Source organism: Sciurus carolinensis, unplaced genomic scaffold (genome assembly GCF_902686445.1).
Source record: "Sciurus carolinensis unplaced genomic scaffold, mSciCar1.2, whole genome shotgun sequence".
In the NCBI taxonomy this organism is placed as follows: domain Eukaryota; kingdom Metazoa; phylum Chordata; class Mammalia; order Rodentia; family Sciuridae; genus Sciurus; species Sciurus carolinensis.
In genome coordinates this window covers 673,515-696,713 of record NW_025920173.1, presented here as the reverse complement: position 1 = coordinate 696,713, position 23,199 = coordinate 673,515, and the positions used below count along the sequence as shown (strand labels likewise).

General features: G+C 41.6%; 1 long non-coding RNA gene across 1 annotated transcript in view; it reads right to left on the bottom strand.

Moving 5' to 3' along the window:
* Positions 1 to 23,199, bottom strand: part of LOC124974756 (uncharacterized) — a 45,262-nt gene that overhangs the window by 13,348 nt on the left and 8,715 nt on the right. Inside the window, exon 3 of the long non-coding RNA XR_007106812.1 lies at positions 14,394 to 14,517. This is a non-coding gene — a long non-coding RNA (uncharacterized LOC124974756). The remainder of the gene's footprint in view (positions 1 to 14,393; positions 14,518 to 23,199) is intronic.

Sequence of the window (23,199 nt, the reverse complement as noted above, 5' to 3'; positions counted from 1 at the left end):
CTGAAACTGACAGTTACAAACTGGGAGAGCTCTGTCCCATTTGGGATGCAGGTTTGGAATTGGTTTCTTGGAGGAAGTGTGGACTAGCCAGACATGGTGCACATATGTTATCTCCTTTGGAGTTCCCAGAAGCTCTGCCCATGGCCCCATGGCCAGGTGGTTCTACCTTCTGTATTCAGGAGGGGTTAGGCTCTGCAGTGGTGGAGGGACTCTGCAAGACTACTGGAAGGAGTGGAGCAGGATGACAAAGAGCCCTGTCTGATTCACATTGAGTCAAATGTCCAACGCCATGCCATTCTCTATCTCTACCATTCTAAATCCTCCTCATCATTTTTGTTCACAGATACATCACCTCCTCCAGGAAGTCATCTGGGAATATCCTAAGAGCACAGACTGATTTGTCTGAGTCAAACAGGTGGGTTCTGGAAGTCCACATTCCTTTACTCATCTATTCACTTCCTAGGGAATTTGTGCCTGATTCTTCCAGTTTGAAATAAATTTCTCTTTTTTGGGAGATCCACAGTGTTTCATATACCATTTACAATCCATCTGAGTCAGTTGCATTGTGAATTGAATTAATAAGGATGAGTAGATTTGACCATCTTTCCTACCAGGAAGTCAGGGGTAGCATTTTGGATCAAAACACAGATTCTGTGTCTTTTTAAACTACATCACACCCATGCAATACAAAAGATCTGGGGCACCACACATCGGGCTGCTTTTGTTTTCAAAAGGAAAAGTGCCCCTAGTTGCAATAAGATAGAACTTTGGGGAGTAGGTAAATATCTGCTTTGTCAACCTGGAGTTGTTCTTCTCATTTAAGCTGCAAAATGCATTTATTTAACAAGCACTTATGGTCTACTCTGTGCTGATTTCTGCTCTACAAATTTTGAAAATATTTAAGTCACTTAATTTTCCTTACAGTCTATGAAGAAAATACTAGTCACATTCCACAGATGAGAAAATGGAGGCAGAGAAAGGTTAGGTAGCTGGCCCAAAACCACAGAGCATATCTTATTCGTGTTGGAACTGTCATCTGGATCTTAACCCACATTGACAATTTATGGGTCACAGATAATGTTGAAATTTTCTTTTCATTATCACACTCGGCAATATTAATCAAATAACTAATAATAAACCTCAATTGATCATATGATAACGAACTCATAGAATTTTCAATGGAAAAGAAGAATGTTTATTGAACATGTATTTTAATCAAGAGATTAAAACATGACAGTTAATATGCTGCCAACCACAGCAAAGAAATTGTGATCATCACTTTGCTGATGAGGGAACAACGTTTACAGAGATTAGAAGATGTGCCAGTGGTGCCCCAATGAGCTAGATGCAGAGCTGTGACTTGAATCTGTCTCTGTCTGGGTGAGGAACATCCCATCCAGCATCTAAGTGGTGCCCTCTGCAACAATCCATAGTCCTGAAGCCAAATTTTTCACTGTTCTCTCTGCAAAACCATCAATGTGGTCATTGGGTGCATGGTATTAGGTGCTATCCTTACAAAATCAGCTAAATGAATCTGAGATGCTTTGGGTTTTGAATGGTTTTCCTATTTTTATGCCACTTCACCAACTTACTATGGCTCATGTTGGTGAACTATGCTTTCCAGTGCCCAAGGAAAATTTTGAACTCCCTGTTAATTTCCCTGGTTTTCTCTCTCCCTTTTCATTTTGCCCAGAGACAGTTTTGGTTTGCAACAAAAGTAGCTTTTCATTTTTTTCCATCCTAAGTTGCTGAAAAGCCCACATTCACTGCATGTCCAGCCTCCTCTTTTGTGATCAGTCCTTCTGCCCTGCTCTGCTGATAATGCACAAATGGGCTCCCTCTCTTTCTGTGGATTAGAATAATCAGAGATCCATCTCTTCATCTTTTACCCATCTTCCTTCCATACCAGATAGGTATTCTGAGCTGATCAAAGTTGCTTTATTCAAGTGTCAAAAGTGTTTCCAGGGGTACTAAACTCCAGGAAATTCAAAGTTGCACAGATTCAATATATGTATAATTTATAGATAAACAGAAAGAGGTTACCAGGAGCTTTTGATGAACACTATGGCATTTGTAAATGCTCCCAGTTCAGGATTTCAGTTTGAAAGACCTGTTTCTAGTGATCAGGTGACTGCAGAAAGTGCTGCTGTTTCCCTGTTGGATCCGCCCATAAAATCACAGCAACATCAAACATGTTACATCAACATCAACAACAAGTAATGAAGTGCAAATACTCCTTTGAAACACTGACTTCTGGAAGTTCATTTTTGTTTCCTTTTCTCTTTTGTAATTTTTATGCACCTGTCACATCTTAGCTTTTTATATAAAATGCTCTGCATTAGAAGCCTTCAGAGGGATGGTCCTACACCATAAATGAATATAAAGAAATGTATTTCAGCCCAGTGTTTCCATTAGTCTAAATAATAACACTTAAAAGCTTTATGAAAATTTTATTCCACATCAAGATCACAGACCTGAATCACCTCCAATCCCTCTATGTACAGTTGCATCTAGATACTTCTGAATATATTGCAAAGGATTGAATTATTTAGAAGCAAAGTGGTACACTGCTTCAACCTCTGAACAGTAAATGCTTTTTAAAAAGCTTTATCCTCAAAGTGTGGCTCTAGCAGGTGCAAATTTTATATCTAATGAAATAAGTGCAATCCTTTGTAAAAATAAGTGGGTATTTCACAGAAACTGTCCAAATTCTTCAGTTCCACTATGAAAAAGTCCTTAAAATAAATGTAGTTATATCTACATTAGTTGCTTGAATCATTTCTATTGTTTCCCCAACATGTAGTATCTGGCCAGTGTAGGATGTAGAGACACTGTGTTTTAAAGATGCCCTTTAGGTAGACACATCATTCAAATTTTGAGTACATTTTACTGCTTCATATTACATTCACCATCCATCCACCCACCATCCATCCATTTCCCCACCCATCCAACTATCACCAATCCAATCACCCATCCATCCAACCATCTTCCTAGTGTTCCATCCTTCCATCCATCCATCTACCCACCCAGCCACCTGTCCACCAATCCACTCACCCACCCATCTGTACACCCATTCACCCACCCATCCATCCTTGCATCCAAGCTAATTTCCCTAGAACCCACGAAATGTGGCAAACCCCACATACATGCAAGAGGCCTACTCCTACTGGAGGAAAGGTTTGGTGAACATCAAGAGCAAACCATGGCACCAACTAAGTACAACTGGATGCGATTCTGAAGAGCCTCCCGTGCAAAGAAGCTAGTGACAAATGGGACACAGAGACACATTCAGAACAGCAGGCATTCTCAGCAATGAGCCAAATATTGAAATATGAGATACCAACAGAGTATGGACTGCCAGGAAGCTGACAGCAATTATGAAATATAACATGTGTATGGGTTAGAGCTTCTGAAAAAATGTTTCCTCAGATAATTACTGCCCTGTAACATAGTCAAACTTGAAAATAGAGTACAGTAAGTAGAAAGTGATAGTATATATGTACATGCATTGAAATCATGGCACAGACCAGGGACCACCAAGTAGATGGCAAACCTATGGCAACCAGTTGATGAAGGTGCCTGTTGACCAAGGTGAAACTGGGATATCTTACCTACAGCATTATGTCCGGCTCTGTCTCCACACTATGGTCAATCAGATAGATGCTTTTTGTTATTCACACACTTGAGGATAAAATATTATTCCATTGATGTTTCTTCTCCCCAACAGAACAAAAGAACAGTGAGCTAAAACTCAAGGCATGCACGTGTGCTTCTAAGCACTATTCAGTTTGGGGAGACTAGAGGTTTGGCAAGGCAAATGCTTCAGGGTTCCTCAATGTCATCACCATTGACCCTCAGGGCTGAATAATTCTTTGCTGTACATTATCAGATGTTCAACAGTGTCTCTGGCTTCTGTCACTAGATGCCAACATCCCTTCACTAATCAAGACAAATGTGTCCCAGGCATTGTCAAATATCCACTGAGAGGCAAAAATCTTTCAATTTAAGCCTGTTTTTTTTTTTCTTTTTTTGTGGTGCTGGGGATTGAACCCAGGTTCTTGTGTTTGTAAGGCAAGCACTCTACCAACTGAGTTATCTCCCCAGCCCAAGCCTGTTTTAATATCTACCCATGCATACCTCTAATACAGTAGCCTTTGGCCTTGAGTGTACATCAGAATCTTCTAGAGAACTGATTAAAAACAGATGGCTGAGCCCAATACCAGATTTTCTGATTCACTATAATTGGGCAAGGCCCTAAACTGGTGTAGGTTATCAGGCAACATGGTGGTCTCTGGTTCTGGTACCCTGCTTTGAGAACCACTGCTCTATCTCATTTCTTCCAGTGGCCGCCTGGAGTCCCACTATTTGCATCATCTGTATTACATTCACTCATTTCTCTAGTGAGAGCTAAACTGTCTTTCCATAATTCCTCGTCTCCACAATGTTCCCATCAGCATCCTGCCTGTCGCATCACACATAGTGTGTGACTTTCCCTAGGTCTACGCCCAGTAATGGCATTGCTACTCCTAGGGCCTCACACACTCTATTTCAATGAGTCCTGCCTGATCACACTCTGCAATGGCTAAGCCCAGCTGGGCTCCCACCAGCTGGACATGAATGGGCTTAACCCCATTTAACAGAGGAAGAGACTGTGAATCTGGAAGTTAATTAAACTGACCCCCTTTGCCCCACCATTAACACAGAAAAAAAGTGGATTCTGGGTACAAACCCATCTGAGCTCTTGCTGATTATTTATGAGGTAAACTTTCAGGGACTTTGAGTTCACTACAGAATTTTCCACAACTCTCAAACCGGTCGTTAGCATTCACCCTACCCCAAAAGTGTGCCTGTTCAGCCTCCTTGGACTTCATGTACTTCAGAGAGCAGGAATAGCAATCACTGTGCTGAGAATCTTGCCAGTGGAAAGAAGAGGGACAACAGCTCTCTCAAGGTCCTCCCAGAGGTGGGCTGGACCTCCTAGGTCAAATTTCTGTTTCCATGTCCCAAGCCTGTTTGAGAAAGCAGAGGAGGTGACTGGGTGCTATGACTTGGATCTGTAACATCCTCCAAAGGCACATGAGTGGGAGGCTTGGTTCCCAATGCAGCAGTGTTCACAGGTGGGGATCCTCAATCCCTGGCAACCACTTTTTTTTTAATGCTCTGCAACCTTCTCATTTCCAGACTGTTGCCTTAATGGAATTGCAAAGTAAATAATCTTTCTATTCTAGCTTTTCTCACTCAATCTTATTCCCTGAAGATTCATCCAAGTCATGCCTGCATCAGTCATTCATTCCTTTGTATTATTGAGTAGTAGGTGAGTCATAATATATCACTGTTTGTTTACTCATCCACAAACTGAAGGACATTTGTACTGTTTCCTTTGGGGGCACCCTTATGCACAGTGAGGGTTTTTGGGTGAAGACAATTTTTCACACCCAAGACTGCAATTTTTAGTTGGTAGTGCTTTAATAAACAGCCCGGCTATTTTCCAGAGCACTGGTACCAGCTTCCATTCCTGTGAGCAATGCATGCACGATCCACTCTTTCCATACCTGTGTCAGCACTTGGTGTTGTCACTATGTGATTTATGTTTTTATTTTGCTCGTGTCTCTCCCTTCATCTCTCTGGTGGTTTTTCTTACCTAATAACATTTCCATGGTGCAGAAGAAGGCACACATCCTAGTTTCTTCCTTCAGTCTTTCGACTAAGTCTGTGGTAAGCTCACCCATGGTTTAATTTCACAGGTCCTAATGGCTAAGGATGCGGACCCCTTCTTCTGTGCCCCTCTGCTGTCTGTGGCTCCTCCCCTGCATTGTCTGTTGATGTCACGTGACCATTTCCTTCTTGAACCTTTGTCAGCTGTGTTCTGAGAAGTTGCTAGGCCATCTAGATGTTGGTTCTTTGTCAGCTATATGCCTTGCATGTTTCTTCCCAGTCCAGATCTTGCCCCCAGTCCTTGTGATGGTGACTTTCACAGAGCAAGACTTCCTGATTTTGAAGAAGTTTTGATTGGGATTATTATGCTTTTACTTCTAGCACCTCCTCTTGGTTCTTTCTCATGTCTTCTCCGATATCAAGATGTCAGCCTTCTCTGCTAAGTCTTGTATTGTCATCTGCTTCAAGCCTGCTGCTAATTGCTCACTGAAGCACTTTCTGTGATGGTGTTCAATGATAAATATCACCCTTCTGTCATCTCCTTGTCAATTGATCATCTTCTCATCAGGCAGGATGTTCTGGATTTTGGTGTAATAAGTGGATTTTGATTGAAACCCGTATTCTCTGGGAATTAAGTTGACCTCCTGGATCTTATTTAAATTTACATCTTTGCTGGTTCTCTCCACCTCCATTTGGGTCCCAGGATGAGGTTTGGTGTAGAAGTCCAGATTCCCCATGTGAACTCAGGCATGGGGTACCTTGTACTTCTCCCCCCAGGCTTCTCTGATCCCAACCCCACAGGAGGGAGAGACATCTGATGCTGCTCAGTGAGGTACACTTTTCTGCCACTGTCATGGGGAGGGGCTCTATACAGCCCACAAGAGGACAGTCCCAGCTTCCTTCCCACTCAGCTGCCCCTGGCAGCATCCCAGGGTTGGGGGTCTGCTGCTGTGGTTGAACCACAGCTCCATCTGTGGTGTTGGGCTATAGTTGTCTTCTGAAGCCTTTCTGTCTTGCTAGCATGCCCTTCCTCTTTCTTTGGGCAGGGAAGGCATGCTCGTGTTGAGGTCTCTTTCCCCGGGTCAGTTGACGTCCCTGTTCACTGCCTTCCTCAGCATCTCACTTGAGACATAAAAAACAGTAAGACAGATTGGGGAACTCATCATGTGATTGATTTGGGGATCTAGCGGTCCCTGGCCCATCTTCTACCTTCTTCCCACATTTCAATTTTCCACATTTTTGGAAAACAAATTTTCCAAAGTTTTAGTTACTCTGAGTGGAGACATTTAGTAAAAGTATGTCTCCTCATACTCCAGAAGCAGACTTCTCAACACATTCCTCCTCCTTTAGAAACATTAAACTGTTCTGGGACATCTACATACTTCTTGTTAACCTGCTTACCTGACCTTACCTGAACCCTAGCTCTCAAAAACAACAGAAAGTGAGAAAAAAAAAAAAAGCAAAGGAAAATCAGCCAGCAAAATCTCCCCAGGCCAGGCCATGAGAGAGTTCATGTTGACTCTTCTGAAGAAGAAATGTCTCCAGCATTAATTCAGGTAGAAGCTGCCTCATGTTGATTTACTATTGCTAAAGCCTCATTTTTTGCAGCATTCACTCAGAAATTCCAATTTTAAAAATAATCAGGCACATTCAACACTTGCTTCCATGTCATTAAAAGCTTCCCTACCTTCCCAAATGATAGAAGCTCAGAAAAAGAATCCACCTCTTTTCCATGACTTAGATCCTGATTCTAAGCTGCTGAACCACAGTGCATCCTCTGCCAGGCAGCAAAGCCCTCATTGAGTTCCCCACAGATCCTGGGCTGTGTCCCAAGTCTTGATTGCTGTATGTCTGGAGTGGAGACCAGTTCACCATGCCTCACAAAGCTGTGGGTAAATTAAGAGTCAGATTTGGGGTCCAAGAACACAGACCTTAGCAACAAGCACAGAATCTGACTCATGGTTTTGATAGTTTGACTGATATTAATATGACACAAACAGTTCAGAATTCTTAGGATACTCCAGGTAGCTGAAGTTGCCAGAAAAACTGAATTTTAAAGAAAAGGAAAAATAGAAGGAAAGAAAATAAGGTAAGAGAAACCATACTGGAAATAACCCTATGATGAACATCCAACAGTGCTTCTCAAAGTCTCATTCACAGAGGGCTCCTAGTACAGAAGGCCTGGGAAAGGACTGGTGCCCATGCTTCTAATGAGGTCCCACAGCCTTCTGACAGTGCAGGTCCACAGACAACTTGTGAAATAGCAAAGACTGAGCAATCCACTTTGATAATATGTAAAGGACACTGACAGAAATCTGTTCTTCAATGGAAGATATTTCAGGCAGATCATTGTTTACCCTTTTAAAAAATGAAACATGATCATAAAAATTATATGACTGCTTCATTAGTGATACTGAAACTAAATAAGGATGCTGATTTAAGGCAGGAAAAAAATGGAGGTGTATAAGTGAATTAAAAGCAAAATGTCAGGTTGGAGATGTAGTTCAGAGGTACAGCTCCTGCCAAACACACACGGCCTCCGTCCAATGCCAGCTCCACAGTAGTAAATAAATAAATAATAAAAGCAAAAAGTCTGAATATAAAAATGAAAACTAGACACTTGTCTCTTACCAACAGTTTTTAATAAGCTCTAACTACACTGAGCATAATTCCTAAATCAAAACTCAGATTACATATTTCAACTGTTTTGCAGAAGACTAAAAGCTGAAATCAGGATTTTGGTTAGGGTGACTTTTCCAGTGAAATCTGAATAAGCTATTTAGCAACAAAAGAAAGATGAAAAATAAACCACATATATATCTATGAATGTGTAATCTAAATACTTTAGCCTAAATGAGATGTAAGGACTGGAAAAGGTTTCTATATTACCTTTTGACCTGATTTGGGGATCTAGGGTTGGTTTAAATCAAAGCCACCATCCTCTCTATATTAAACTAAAAGAAAATATTTAGTCATTTGAACAAGGTAAACTAAGTGTGTTCCAAATCATTGTATTTTTCATGGCATATCAATTGGTCTTGTGTGGAAAACATAAAAAGAATTTTGGAAAACCCAAGTCAAAGTTGACACATTTCTTTGTTGATAGACTCTTCCTACTCAGAGCCTGACATGCTGGATGTCAACACAAGGTAATTTCATTTTCTTCCCTACTATTTAAGTTCATTCTGGGAGCTAGCTCTTCTGTGCCCATAGACTTCCTTGAGTTAAAAATAAAAAAATACTCATTTAAGTCACAAGCACAATATTACTTTAATATTTTAAAAGTTCATTACAATTTAAGAAGAAAAGTTCCAGCTTTGATTTGGGGTCGGCCCCTCTCCTCCCAGGTGGGGTTGAAGACTGCAGTCCAGGAGGCTGCAGCTGGTCTTGCTCTTTCTCCTCCCTATGGCCTTCTCCTGCCACCTCTCCCTCACAGCACCTGCCTCTCCAGGTCTGCAACATGTGGGACAGGAAGGAAAGGAGGGAGTGGCAGGAAAACTGTCCTTTGGTCAGCATGTTGTGAGCAGGTGACAAGGTCTGTTAGCCGTAGGAGGATCCATGAAGTAGCTATGAGAAGTGCAACTTCAGTGGCTCTCAACTCCCACGTTCATTGTTAGAGGCCTCTCCCTGAAGCCCTTGGATATGGGTGATGCCCACATCTTCCTCGGATCCTTCCTCTCTGTTCTCTACATCCTCTTGACTGAGGTCTTTCTTCCCCAGCTCTCTTCCCTCCCTCCCTCCAGGGCCATCTTGAGCTGATTCCATACCAGTTCTCTCCTGGTCATGAGGGTCATGTTGTCCATGGAAAAATGGACACAGCCTTTCCCCAGAGAAATTCTTGAAGAATAGGATACTCAACACTCCTTACCCCAGGTTCCACCCCAGTTCATTCAGGTTAAGCTGGTCAGTGAATCATCTCTTACACTTTAGGTTGGTCACAGAAAACTCAGATACCAGAACATGTGACTACCACCTAACCCCTGGGCCATTTCCCACTTCAGGGAACTTTCACAAAATTCTGAGTGGTCCTGCTATATGCCCCACTGTCACCAAACTGTATGTAGGAGGTACCTCCTTTCTTCTCTCTCTGCCATTGTGACCTTCTCAGAACTTAGTATTATATTTTCCAAAACTACATATTCAAATAAAATCTCTCTCTCCACTCTGCTGGCCCTTTGATATTCTGGATATGGGTGCAGCATCTAACTAGCTTTTGATCTTCTACTGTGAACTTCCTGCATATGGTCTAGCACCTCCTTTGAAATAGAAATCCATTGTCTCCTAGAACCTTGGGCAATATCTCTGGCTTCACATTGTGTTGAATATGCTAATGGACCTCCAGAATCCCCAAAAGTACTTCTGAAATTTCTCCCAACTTCAAAACTACTTTTCATGGTACAGATCATGGGACTAGTTTGCACTACTTCTAAATACTTCAGTAGAATGTTGTTATTGAAAAGACTTAAGGAGCAAACCATTCCTATTTCCTTCCATTAGTAGGGATGAGGACCTGGAGCCCAAAAAGTGTATTGATAAAGACAAGTCCTCTGGTTTGTCAGTGGAAAACAGGACAGCGGCAAGCTGCCCAGACACAGTCTCAGCCCCTACTCAGGGTCTGGGAAAGAGAAGGGACTTTAATCTTTAAAGTTTGAAAAAGGTGGGGAAGAATAAAAATTATCCTTCATTTTTTAAGTGGAACAAAACCAGCAGTTAAAAACAAAAATATTTAATGAAGAAAAGCTACACAGGATGCATTTCCAAGACTGTCTGTGTCAGAGTTTTCTGAGACACTTTGTTTTATATAGTCATCCATTTTTTTTTTATAATTCAAAACTATTTGGCAGCTCTTCCTTGGGAGAGAATGTTCTACAAGTCAGCAGCATTAGACCAGAAGCTCTTCTGTGAGATTAAAGACCCACATTAGGAAGAACATGTTCTTCCTAAGAAAAAGGAATCATTTTTATGCTCATATTGAACAGCAGTCCCATGATGCACAAAGAAAGAACCTGGGCACCCTCCCTGTTCCTAATAGCCACCATATCAGGAGAAAAAGTAGAAAACAGCAAAGATGCTTTAATGTCCTGGGTAGAAATTCAGCCACCAGCTCCCACCTCTTGAGAGAGCTGAGTTGTTCCCTACAGTACTGCATCTGCCCTGTTGAAATTAGGATCTTCCCCTCCCTGAGAGACACAAGATGGAGTTCCTTCCTTCCATCAATTCAGAGCCACTCCACAAGCACCAGCCCTGGAATGCCCAGTGCTCAGAATCCGTTGACAACATCTTTAGGCAACAATGTGGCTTGGGACTTCCAAAGACTCCCATTGGTGGACAGATTCTTGGGGAAGTTGACTCTTTGCAGAGCCATGGGCCTGCTAACAAGTCTCAATGGTATGGATCCTCAAATGGTAATCCTGGGTCTTGCTGGCAGTAAGTCCTTCAGTCCTTTCAGTGTGGGGGCAAACATTCAGGGAAGATGCTTTGTATTGACCAGGTGGTGGCTGCCTACATGGAGTGCTAAATAGTTAAGAGACAGACTCCTCTAGGAAACTAAGGAGTTTTAGAAGGCAGAAACCATGTTCAGCCCAACCAGAAAAGACACACTGGTGCCCTTGACAAATGGTTCCTTGAGGGCCTTGCACTTAAGTTCAGTCTATCAGTCTGAGGTATTGGGTGGGTCCTGGACTGGGAACCAGAAGGCCTGATTGAGTCTCAGCAGATCAAGTTTCCTCTAGACCTAGTATCCCTTATCTCTGAAAGGCTAACATGGACTCCTAGTCTCCCTGCAGACCTAGCTTTACCTGAATAATAAAATGATGAGGTAAGTACATAAGGAGGGAAGGACGTAATGGATGGATGAATGAGCCAAATCAAGGAGAGGAATGAGAAACAGTTCAGGTCCCAGCCAGAGCTGTCAGTCAGCTGCCTCTTTTCTTTCTTTTACTGCCTCAGCCTGGATCTCACTATACTTTGGACTCGTGAAACTGTGTTGTATAGTAACTGGTGGCTGCATTATATTTATACACTGGAGGAAGAAGGTACAGCAGGAGAGGCGTGCCCAGCAGAGGGTGGAAGTGAATGCTTCCACGTTCATTTACAGTCCACTCTATTACTGGATCAATAAGCAGAAAAGCCATGTTATCAATGCAGCTATTCAAATAGGCCCTCCCTCATCTGTTATCATCAGTGAGATGAGAGACCATATTCCAGATTGTCTGTGGACACTGAAGACATTGTCTGAACCCACTGAAGACAGGGGTTATGGACTCAGAGGCAGCATCCACAAGGCAGAGACCCCTGTTGCTATGCAAGCAACTCTGGTGGTCTCAGGGCAGCCTGTATCTAATTAGATGCCACAGTGCCAGACCAGATCCCCATTCCCAATTCCCATCTTTCAGGAGATACCCTTTGCCCCACTCCACAAAATGCCTCTGATGCTGGAACAAACTGTCTCCTATGCGTTAGACATCTATCCTGAAAGGAATGTCCACTACCATTCCCTTCCCTCACTGGACCTGGAATGAATGGTTTCAATGCCGAGCTTTTGCTTCATATGTAGCCTTGACTCACTGAAGGTGGGAGCTTTATGTACCAAGGGTATGATTAGAAGATGGAGTTATCCTCATGGCAGTCATGTTGACACAGAAGGCCAACTTGGATGTTACGTTATTAAACATTTTTGGAAAAGTCAGTGTGTTGTGTCTCATTTGCCGGTAGGAGGGAAATGTCCTTCTCCTGTTTGATAGTGGCACATGTCTAACCAATACAATGAGAACTGGAGGTTGGCATTGAAGGGAAATATTGAATCAATACTTGTGGATGAGCTCAGTCCCCTACATCCAGGATTTAAGCTCAAACGGGTGTAAGACCCTGTGGTAGGTCCACAAAGGCAGTGCTGTGCTGCAGGATGGTAAGTTCAATTGCCACAAGAATGACAGTTGCTGAGGGCATACAGGAATGGCAGTCCACAGTGGCTATGCCAATGGTCAAACAAGTCATCATGGGGCCCATGAACCACATCACACTATGGGCTGAATGACTGATATCAATTATGTATTGAATCTTAGGTGGTCGTCTATGAATTGTTTCTTATACAAGAAAACTGCAACATGGCTATCATAAGTCTTCTCTTACTGATGAAGAGAAAGGATCCAAGGGCATATGCCATTATCTTATATATTGTTGTTGTTGTGTTGTTCCTGAGCCACTTCTCCAATTTGCATCTGCCTGACATTAGAGTTCATGATCTTTCCACCATACTCCTGGGTATACTTTCCCTAATCCTGTCTGGTTCAAACATACGTGGTGGATGCTTTAGTGTGTGCACAATCATCTGCTTGGTCTATAGATGTGCTTAGAGTAATGGATGGTGAGTACCTCCTAGAATTACACACAGGAATACATCCTTAGCAAATAGTAATCCATGGCCACCAAAAAGTGAAGAGTCCCCTGCAACTCAGATACAAGGGAACATCTTGAATACTTTCTGGAAATGGTTCTAAAAGTAGAGACAAATAAGATTATGAAGAATTTGGCTACAGTTTAAAGAAGACAATGCCTGGATCATGCAAAAATCTTTAACCCATTGCCTTGGAAATGAGAAACCCACTCACCATAGTTGCTCTAAATGTTAAATGTAGATTTCCCTGAGAGGAAACACCAGTTTTTATTATTTTGTGGTGGTGAAAGTATCTCTGAATGCATGTACGTGCATGTGTGTGTTTGTGTGTGTGTGTGTGTGTGTGTGTGTGTGTTTGTGAAAGAGAGAGAGAGAGAGAGAGAGAGAGAGAGAGAGAGAAGTTGTGAGAGAATGTGATTCTTGGCTCTTACTAAACTTAGGTAATTTATTTTTATTTATTCCTGTTTGACTGAAGGGATTAGGTCCAGCAACTGAAAAGAAAGTCCTAGCCCTATCTACATGACCTGTCTCTAGCAATGGCTTGTAAACCTTTTTCTTTTATTTTGGGAAGGCAAGTGGAACCATTTTTTCCCCTTCTGTAAATATGATCTTATATTGTAAATCAAAATATAAAACAGGACTAAGTGGATGTTCCTTGATAGAACAGAGGCAGAGGTTCACACCTTCCTCATTTTTTCTCTTATCATTGGTGCTTTCAACCATGCAGATGCATAAAGGCTGAGACTTCACTACAACACTGCTTTATGCCCACCATCTGTTAGCCCTTGCTTTCAAAGGAAGATGGAATCCATAAATGGACAGATCAATGCAGATTTTTTTTTTCTTATGAACCAGTAAAGTGGGGGGAGGCTCTTTTCAAATTTATTTTACTATTTTCACAGGATCATGGTTGCTTCTCTGCCCTCTCCATTATACTATATCTCTGAGGAATGAAATTGAGGTTGCATCTCACATGGGATCCTCACTGCTTACTATGTGGTCTAATGAGGCATTTAATAAATAATGAATGAAACTCATAAGAAACATCCATGGAGAAACCAGATGGTATACTGATTAAGAATGCAAGTTTTGCAGTCATAGTGTGTCAGATTGAATTCTGCCTTAACCAATTAATGGTCAGACTTAGGAATTTTCCACATCAGGAAAATGGGAATTGCACAAGAATACTTATGTTTGCAGGATAGTCATCATGATTGTGCCATGATACCTAACAAGTGTCCATAAGTACTCAATAGTATGATGAATTTATTGGTAAGTAAAAAAACATAGAACAGTTATTATTTAAAACAGTCCCACAATCATCATAACCTGTACATTTTACCTTCAATGCCGGAAATTCTTGGTAGGGAGATAGTCCATATTTTTGGAGCTTTGGCAATTCGATCTCAAAGAAACTGAATTTTTTGACAGCGCTGATGGCTTTGATGTGAAACTCTGTATTTGATCTGTAAAACCAAGTATGCTTTAGTATAACCAAATCTAACACCCAATTATACTAGTATCAAAGATCTTTTAGGACATTCATTCATGTATTAATATAAGAGAAATAATTGAAAATTATGTAGCATACTAACTGTGAAGTTAAAGGTTTGCCTTGAGATGTCTAAAGACAAGTGAAGGTGAATCAACAGTATATTACTTTAAGTTTTCAATAGCTGTTTCTCACCAGCGTATGTTATGCAATTTGATCTTTCCTAATGTAAAAACCTGAAATACTCATAAATCTGCCATTTCTTCAGTGCCAATATCACCTAAGGGGAAAATTCCACATGGGCCCTCATGTGATGTGTCACAGTTAAAAGAAGGTGTGCACGGTGTAGTGGCACATGCCTGTAATCACAGCAGCTCAGGAGGCCAAGGCAGGAGAATTGGGAGTTTAAGGCCAGCCAATTGAGTGAGGCCCTAAGCAACTTAGCAAAACCCTGTCTCAAAATATAATATAAAAATTTAAAGGATCTCGGGATGTGACGCAGTAGTTAATGCCCCTGGGATCTATGCCCAGTACCAGAAGAAAGAAGGTGTATACAAAAACTGCATAAGATTTCATCAGAGGCTGGGGATGTAACTCAGTAGCAGAGTGCTTGCCTAGCATGTGCAAGGTCCTCAGTTCAAGACTCTTACAGCAGAAGACACAACAATAAAGGAAAAAAAAGAAGGCAACCCATCCTAAATATCAAGCTACATGTATATGAAATATAAAGGTTTCATGTTGTGAATTGACTAACCATAAGCAAGCTATCTCATTGTATATATGCAAATATTTAGAAATCTCCAACACTTCTAGTCCCAAACATTTTGCATAAGGGGTACACAGCCTAGTGTACAAGTTAGCATTATACATCATTCAGATGGAAAGAATTCAAGCAGTCATGTTACAACAGCATAAAAAGCTGGATATGAAAGAACTTTAAACATCCTGGGACTTGTGCAATAATCCTAGTCTGGAGCTACATGCTACCAAGTAAGCTGGTGCTAAAAGACTGGTTCCATAAGATTACCCAGCACCAATGTTAGGAAAAGGCTCCCACTGTACTTCTTTCTCCCAATCAAAAGAAATCAAGGGAGGTTATATTGATTTTCCAAAGTGAATAATACTTACTGGAGAAGGGCTCAAAGCCAACACAGTCTAGTGCCTTTGTTATGTCCATAATGGAGGTAACACATCTGCCAATATTAACTAATTATGTCCCTTCCAAACCAAAGTCAAGTGCTCTTCTAATCCAATGATCCTACCATTATATGTTAATGGTTATCAGAAGAACTAAATTCTATTTTTAAGTAAATTTTAGACAGAAATGAAGAGTCTCAATTATACCTCAATTATAGCCAAATGCATAAAATGTACCCCTAAGTTTGTTTCATAGAGGTCAAGTATCAGAGCTGCATCAGGGATAAAAGCATGTCGAATGCCCACCCAGGTGTGATTGCTCTGCAGACCTGATTTGGTAGCACAGCCTTCTGCAAAAGCACTTTGCTTTTACTTTTCTGGGCTACTTCTCAGCACAAGTCTGATTCCTTATGACACCTGGCATGCCAAACCATCTCAGATCTGAAAAGTTGGGTGTTGTAATTCATGTCATTCTTTTTCTGATGACAGTGAATACAAAACCACAACTCCTAACCTTTGATGAACTGAATGTGGGTGTGCTGAACAGAAGTGAGCAACAGGGAACAGGCAGAGCTCCCCTTCCTCATCTTCTGTGTGGTCATGCCCTGGCTCGTGCCCAGGCAGCCTGAAGGAATCTGAGGTTCACTGGAACACCTCTGGATTAATGGCAAACACTGAAACAGCAGCCACCTATTACTTCCCTTGTCTTTTTCACAGGTCCTAAACAGAATAATATAAATTCATCAGTCAGTGTAAATGAGATCACACCTGCACCACAGGGTGAGAGACTAAGGCATTTCCAGGACCCACCTGCAGCATGCAGGAAGCACTCTGAATGAGCAGGGTTAGTCAAAGTATGTTTGAGCAGAGTAACTCCATCTGTTCTTAAAAGTAACTCCATCTATTGGCAACTGAGAAAGATGGGAGTACCTGAAGAGTGACAAGGAGCCAAGTGAGGACGACTGGCACAACCTACTGGGAGGCTGAGCCAGCCTTGCTTAGGAAATGGCTTTCAATCTGAGCTGGTTGAATAATTGAATCAAGCTGCCTCAGGTGGTGGTAAGCAAGACCCTGAGTCAATGGAACCATGGGGGATGGGTTACTGAGTAGGGAAGTTGTGCCATCAGTACTCAAGAGTATGAGAGGAGTTGGATTAGACAACTCTCCAAGTCTCTTCCAACTGGAGATAATGAGGTTCCAGGAAATCAGCTGAAGGGACTACTTTCACAGAGTAGGGATAGCTGACCACCTGGGTTGATAAGGAGGTGTTCAGTGGTGCAAATGTGGGAGAGGCACTACTGAGTGAACGAACTGCTTCAGCCAAGCTCCAGAGGTGAATAAACAGGGTCTTTTGGGAATCTAGCACACCACGAGGGAAAAGGTATATCAAGGACCGGGAGGAGATGAAGCTAGGAAGAGATGCAGGACCTCATTGGGGAGAGCTCCCACGGGGCCTGGTGATAATGAGAGAACACTTTGCCAGCCCTTGTTGAGGAGGCAAAAGAGAGACTGTAAGAGCCAAAGAAGGTGGTTTTGACCGCTTGGTTCCCATGAACAGCTTTTTTTTTTTTTTTTTCCCTCACACCTTGGTCACCAACTTCTTTTTTTTTTTTTTTTTTTTTCTTTTTTTTTTTTTTTGGTACTGGGGATCGAACTCAGGGCCTTGTACTTGCAAGGTAAGCACTCTACCAGCTGAGCTATCTCCCCAGCCCGGTCACCAACTTCTTGAGTGTATGCCTGCCCAATATTCACTATGCTCACTGCTGAACTTCCCACTGGAAAATATATCCAGAAATGGCTTCCTAACAAGCAACAACATAAATATAATCCCATGAGTTTGTGAGGCCCTGAATCTGGGGACTGTTTTGTGACTTCACCGTAAGAAGTTCGGAAAAGAAAATTCTGGGGAGGACCAGTACTTCATGTAAGAGAAATATGATCACAAGAGGCTGCAAGATGAAGTCCCTTGCTTCCATCAAATCAGAGCCATTCCACAAGCACCAGCCTTGGCATGCCCAGTGCTTAGAAGCTGGTGACATCATCTTTAGGCAACAATGTGGCTTGGGACTTCTGAAGTCTCCCATTGGTGGACAGATTCTTGGGGAAGTTGATTCTTTGCGGAGCCATGGGCCTGGTAACAAGTCTCAATGGTATGGATCCTCAAATGGCAAACCTGGGCCTTGCTGGCAGTAAGTATCCATTCAGTAGTTTGAGTGTTGGGACAAACTTTCACGGAAGATGCTTTGTATTGATGGGGTGGTGGCTGCCTGCATGGTGTGCTAAATAGTTAAGAGACAGACTCATCTAGAATCTAAGGAGTTTTATAAGGCAGAAACCATGTTCTGCCCAACTAGAAAAGATACACTGGTGCCCTTGACAAGTGGTTCCTTGAGGGCCTTGCACTTAAGTTCAGTCTATCAGTCTGAGGGATTGGGTGGGTCCTGGACCGGGAGCCAGAATGCCTGACTGAGTCTCAGCAGATCATGTTTCCTCTAGACCTAGTATCCCTTATCTCTGAAAGGCTAACATGGACCCTTAGGCTCCCTGCAGGCCTAGCTTCAAATGAATAATAAAATGATGAGGTAGGTATGTAAGGAGGTAAGGAGGGAATGGATGGATGAATGAGCCAAATCAAGGAGAGTAATGAGAAACAGTTCAGGTCCCAGCCAGAGCTGTCAGTCAGCTGCCTCTTTTCTTTCTTTTACTGCCTCAGCCTGGGTCTCGCTATACTTTGGACCCATGGGACTGTGTTGGGTATTAACCGGAGGCTGCATTATATTTATTCACTGGAGGAAGAAGGTGCAGCAGGAGAGGCGTGCCCAGCAGTGGGTGGAAGTGATGAACTCTTCCACATTCATTTACAGTCCACTCTTGTACTGGATCAATACCCAGAAACACCATGGTATCAATGCAGCTATTCAAATAGGCCCTCCCACAGCTGCTACCATCAGTGAGATGAGAGACCATATTCCAGATTGTGCATGGGAGTCAGACATCCCTGAAGCCAGGGGTTATGTCCTCAGAGGCAGCATCTGCAGGGAAGAGACCCCTGTTGCTATGTAAGCTGCTCTGGTGGTCTCAGGGCAATCTGTATCTAATCAGATGCCACAGTGCCAGACCAGATCCCCATTCCCAATTCCCATCTTTCAGGAGATACCCTTTGTTGCACCCCTCCACAAAATTCCTCCAATGCCTGAACACACTGTCTCCTACCCTTTGGACATCTATCCTGAAAGGAATGTCCACTACCATTCCCTTCCCACACTGGCCCTCGAATGAACTGTTTCAATGCCAAGCTTTTTCTTCATATCTGTAGCCTCCACTCACTGAAGCTGGGAGGTTTATGTACCAAGGTTATGATTAGAAATTGGAGCTAACCTCACAGCATTCATGTTGACACAGAGGGCCCACTTTGATATTACATTGTTAAAGATTTTTGAAAAGTCATTCTGTTGTGTCTCATTTGCCGGTAGGAGGGAAATGTCCTTCTCCTGTTTGATGGTGGCACAAGTCTAACCAATACAGTGATAAATGGAGGTTGGCTTTGAAGTGACACATTGAATCAATACTTGTGGATGAGCTCAGTTACCTCCATCCAGGATTTAAGCTCAAACATGGGCAAGACCCTGTGGTAGGTCCACAAAGGCAGTGCTGTGCTGCAGGATGGTAAGTTCAATTGCCACAAGAATGACAGTTGCTGAGGGCATACAGGAATGGCAGTCCACAGTGGCTATGCCAATGGTCAAACAAGTCATCATGGGGCCCATGAACCACACCAAACTATGGGCTGAATGGCTGATATCTATGATGTATTGATTCTTAGGTTTCATCTCTGAATTGTTTCTTATACAAGAACACTGCAACATGGTTATCATGAGTCTTCTCTTATTGATGAAGAGAAAGGATCCAAGGGCATATGCCATTATCTTACATTTTGTTGTTGTTGTGTTGTTCCTGAGCCACTTCTCCAATTTGCATCTGCCTGACATTAGAGTTCGTGATCTTTCCACCATACCTCTGGGTAACCTTTCCGTAATCCTGTCTTGTTAAAACATATGTGGTGGATGCTTTAGTGTGTGAAGAATCATCTGCTTGGCCTACAGATTTGCTTAGAGTTAGGGCTAATAAGTACAGAATTATACACAGGAATACATGTGTAGGAAATAGAGATCCATGGCTTCCCAAAAGTGAAGAGTCCCCTGCAACTGAGATACATGGGAACATATTGAATACTTTCTGGAAATGGTTCTTAACCAAGAGACAAATAAGATTGTGAAGAATTTGGCTACAGTTTAAAGAAGACAATGCCTGGATCATGCAAAAATCTTTAACCCATTGCCTTAGAAATGAGAAACCCACTCACCATAGTTGATCTAAACATTAAATATAGATTTCCCTGAGAGGAAAGGCTAGTTTTTGATTGTTTTGTGGTGGTGATGGTATCTCTGCATGCATGTACGTGTGTGTGTGTGTGTGTCTCTCTCTGTGTGTGTGTGTGTGTGTGTTTGTAAAAGAGATTGAGAGAGAGAGAGAGAGAGAGAGAGAGAGAGAGAGAGAGAGAGAGAGGTAGGTTGTGAGAGAATGTGATTCTTGACTCTTACTAAACTTAGGTCATTTATATTTATTTTTTCCTGTGTGGGCTAAAGAAATTAATTCCCACAACTGAAAAGGAAGCCCTAGCACTATCTATGTGACCTGTCTCTAGCAATGGCTTGTGAACCTTTTTCTTTTATTTTGGGAAGGTCGTGGAACACTTTTTTCCCCTTCTGTATATATGATCTTATATTGTAACTCAAAATATAAAACAGGACTAAGTGGATGTTCCTTGATAGAACAGAGGCAGAGGTTCACTCCTTTCTCACTTTGTTTCTTCTTATCATCATGCTTTCAACCATGCAGATGCCTAAAGTCTGAGACTTCACTACAACACTGCTTTATGCCCACCATCTGTTAGCCCTTGCTTTCAAAGGAAGATAGAATCCATTAATGGACAGATCAATGCAGATTTTTTTTTTCTCTTATGAACCAGGGGAGTAAGGGGAGGTTTTTTTCAAATTTATTATTTTCACAGGATCATGTTTGCTTTTCTGCCCTCTCTATTATACTATAATATCTCTGAGGAATGAAATTGAGGCTGCATCTTACATGGGATCCTCACTGCTTACTATGTGGTCTAATGAGGCACTTAGTGAATGAATGAAGCTCATAAGAAACATCAATAGAGAAACTGGATGGTATAGTGATTAAGAATGCAAGCTTTGCAGTCATAGAGTCTCAGCTTGAATTGTGCCTTAACCAATTATTTGATGGAACGACTTAGGAAGTTTCTCCATCAATCAAATAGGAGTTGCACATGAATACTTATGTTCACAGGATAGTAATCAGGATTATGCCATGATACCTAACAAGTGTCCATAGGACATACTCAATAGATGTTAGTTGAATTTTTTGGTAAGTGAAAAAACATAGAGCAAAAATAATGAATCAAACATCATTGCCCTATGTAAATTTATGATTACACAAATGGTATGCCTTGACTCCATGTACAAATAGAGAAACAACATGTTTCCCATTTGTATACAATAAAAAAAATAAAACTTCAAAAAAAAATAAATGGCACACTGCTTATAAAGCCAAAAAAAAAAAAAAAACATAGAGCAGTTATTGCTTAAAACAGTCCCACAATAATCCCAATACATACATTTTACCTTCAATGCCGGAAATTCTTGTTAGGGAGATAGCCCTTAGTTGGGGAGCTTTTGCAATTTGGTCTCCAAGAAACTGAAACTTTTGATAGTGCTGATGGCTTTGATGTGAAACTCTGTACAAACCATGTTTGCTTTAGTATAATCAAATCTCACACCCAATTAAACTACTATCAAAGGTCCTTTAGGGCATTCATTCATGTATTAATGTAAGAGAAAGAGTCAAAAATTATGTAGCATATTGACTGTGAATTTAAAGTTTTGGATTGAGATGTCTATAGACAAGTGAAGGTGAATCAAGATTATATTACTTTAAGTTTTCAAATAGATGTTCCTCACTGGAATGTTATGAAGTTTGACCATTCCTAATGATAAAACCTGAAATACTAAAAAATCTGCCATTTCTTGAGTGCCAATATCACATAAGAGGAAAATTCTACATGCACCTTCATGTGATGGGTCACAGTCGAAAAGAAGGTGTGCCCAATGTGGTGGCACATGCTTGTAATCCCAGCAGCTCAGGAGGCCCAGGCAGGAGAATTGGGATTTTAAGGCCAGCCAATTGAGTGAGGCCATAAGCAACTTAACATAACCCTGACTCTAAATAAAATATAAAAAGGTAAAAGGGGATTGGAAACCAGTAATTAAGTACCCCTGGGTTCTATCCGCAGTACCAAAAAAAGAAGGTGTATACAAATACTGCATAAGATTTCATCAGAAGCTGGGGATGCTTGCCTAGCATGTGCAAGGTTCTCAGTTCTAGCCTCACAACTTCAAAAACACAATAAAGGAAAAAAAAGGATCCACCCCTTCCTAAATAGCAAGCTAGGTATGTATGAAACAGAAATGTTTTATGTTGCAAATTGACTACCCATAAGCAAGGTATCTCATTGTATATATGCAAATATTTGGAAATCTCAAACACTTCTAATCCGAAACATTTTGCATAAGGGGTACACAGCCTAGTGTACAAGTTAGCATTATACATTATTCAGATGGAAAGAGTTGAAGCAGTCATGTTACAACAGCATAAAAAGCTGGATATGAAAGACCTTTAAACACCCTGGGACTTGTGCAATAATCCTGGTCTAGGACTACATGCTACCAAGTAAGCCGGTGCTAAAAGACTGGTTCCATAAGATTATGTACCACGTAATATTATGATAAAGCCTCCCACTTAGTTCTTTTTCCAAATCAAAAGAAAACAGGGGAAGTTATATTGATTATCCAAAGAGAATAATACTTACTGGAGAAGGGTTCAAAGCCAACACAGTCTAGTGCCTTTGTTATGTCCATATTGGGGGACATATCTGCCAATATTAACTAATTATGTCCCTACCGAACCAAAGTCAAGTGCTCTTCTAATCCAATGATCCTACCTTTATATGTTAATGGTTATCAGAAGGACTAAAATCTATTTTTAAGCAAATTTATACAGTAATGAAGAGTCCCCAAAACAACATGTAGGGCTGTTTTACTATGTTATGACAGTAAGAATTTTGCCTGTAATTGAATGTAGACAGCAAATCTATTTCCAGCTAAATATTACCTGTTCTGCCCTTAATAGACCAGAGTACAAATCATGTACAAAATGGGCTTTTTCTAAATGAAAACAGAGTGCATGAGCTTCACCTCTGTAAGCTTAGGCATCACTCACAAGGTTTGATCAGTGCTGCTGAAAACACCTTTCACACTCCCTATGTGGGTGCAAGCTGCACAAGCCTGCATGAAATACTCAGAAGCCAACCCAGTGCTCACTTTCTTCTGCAGTCTCTGGAGGCCTGTTGTCGAGTTTATTTGTGAAAGCACCGATC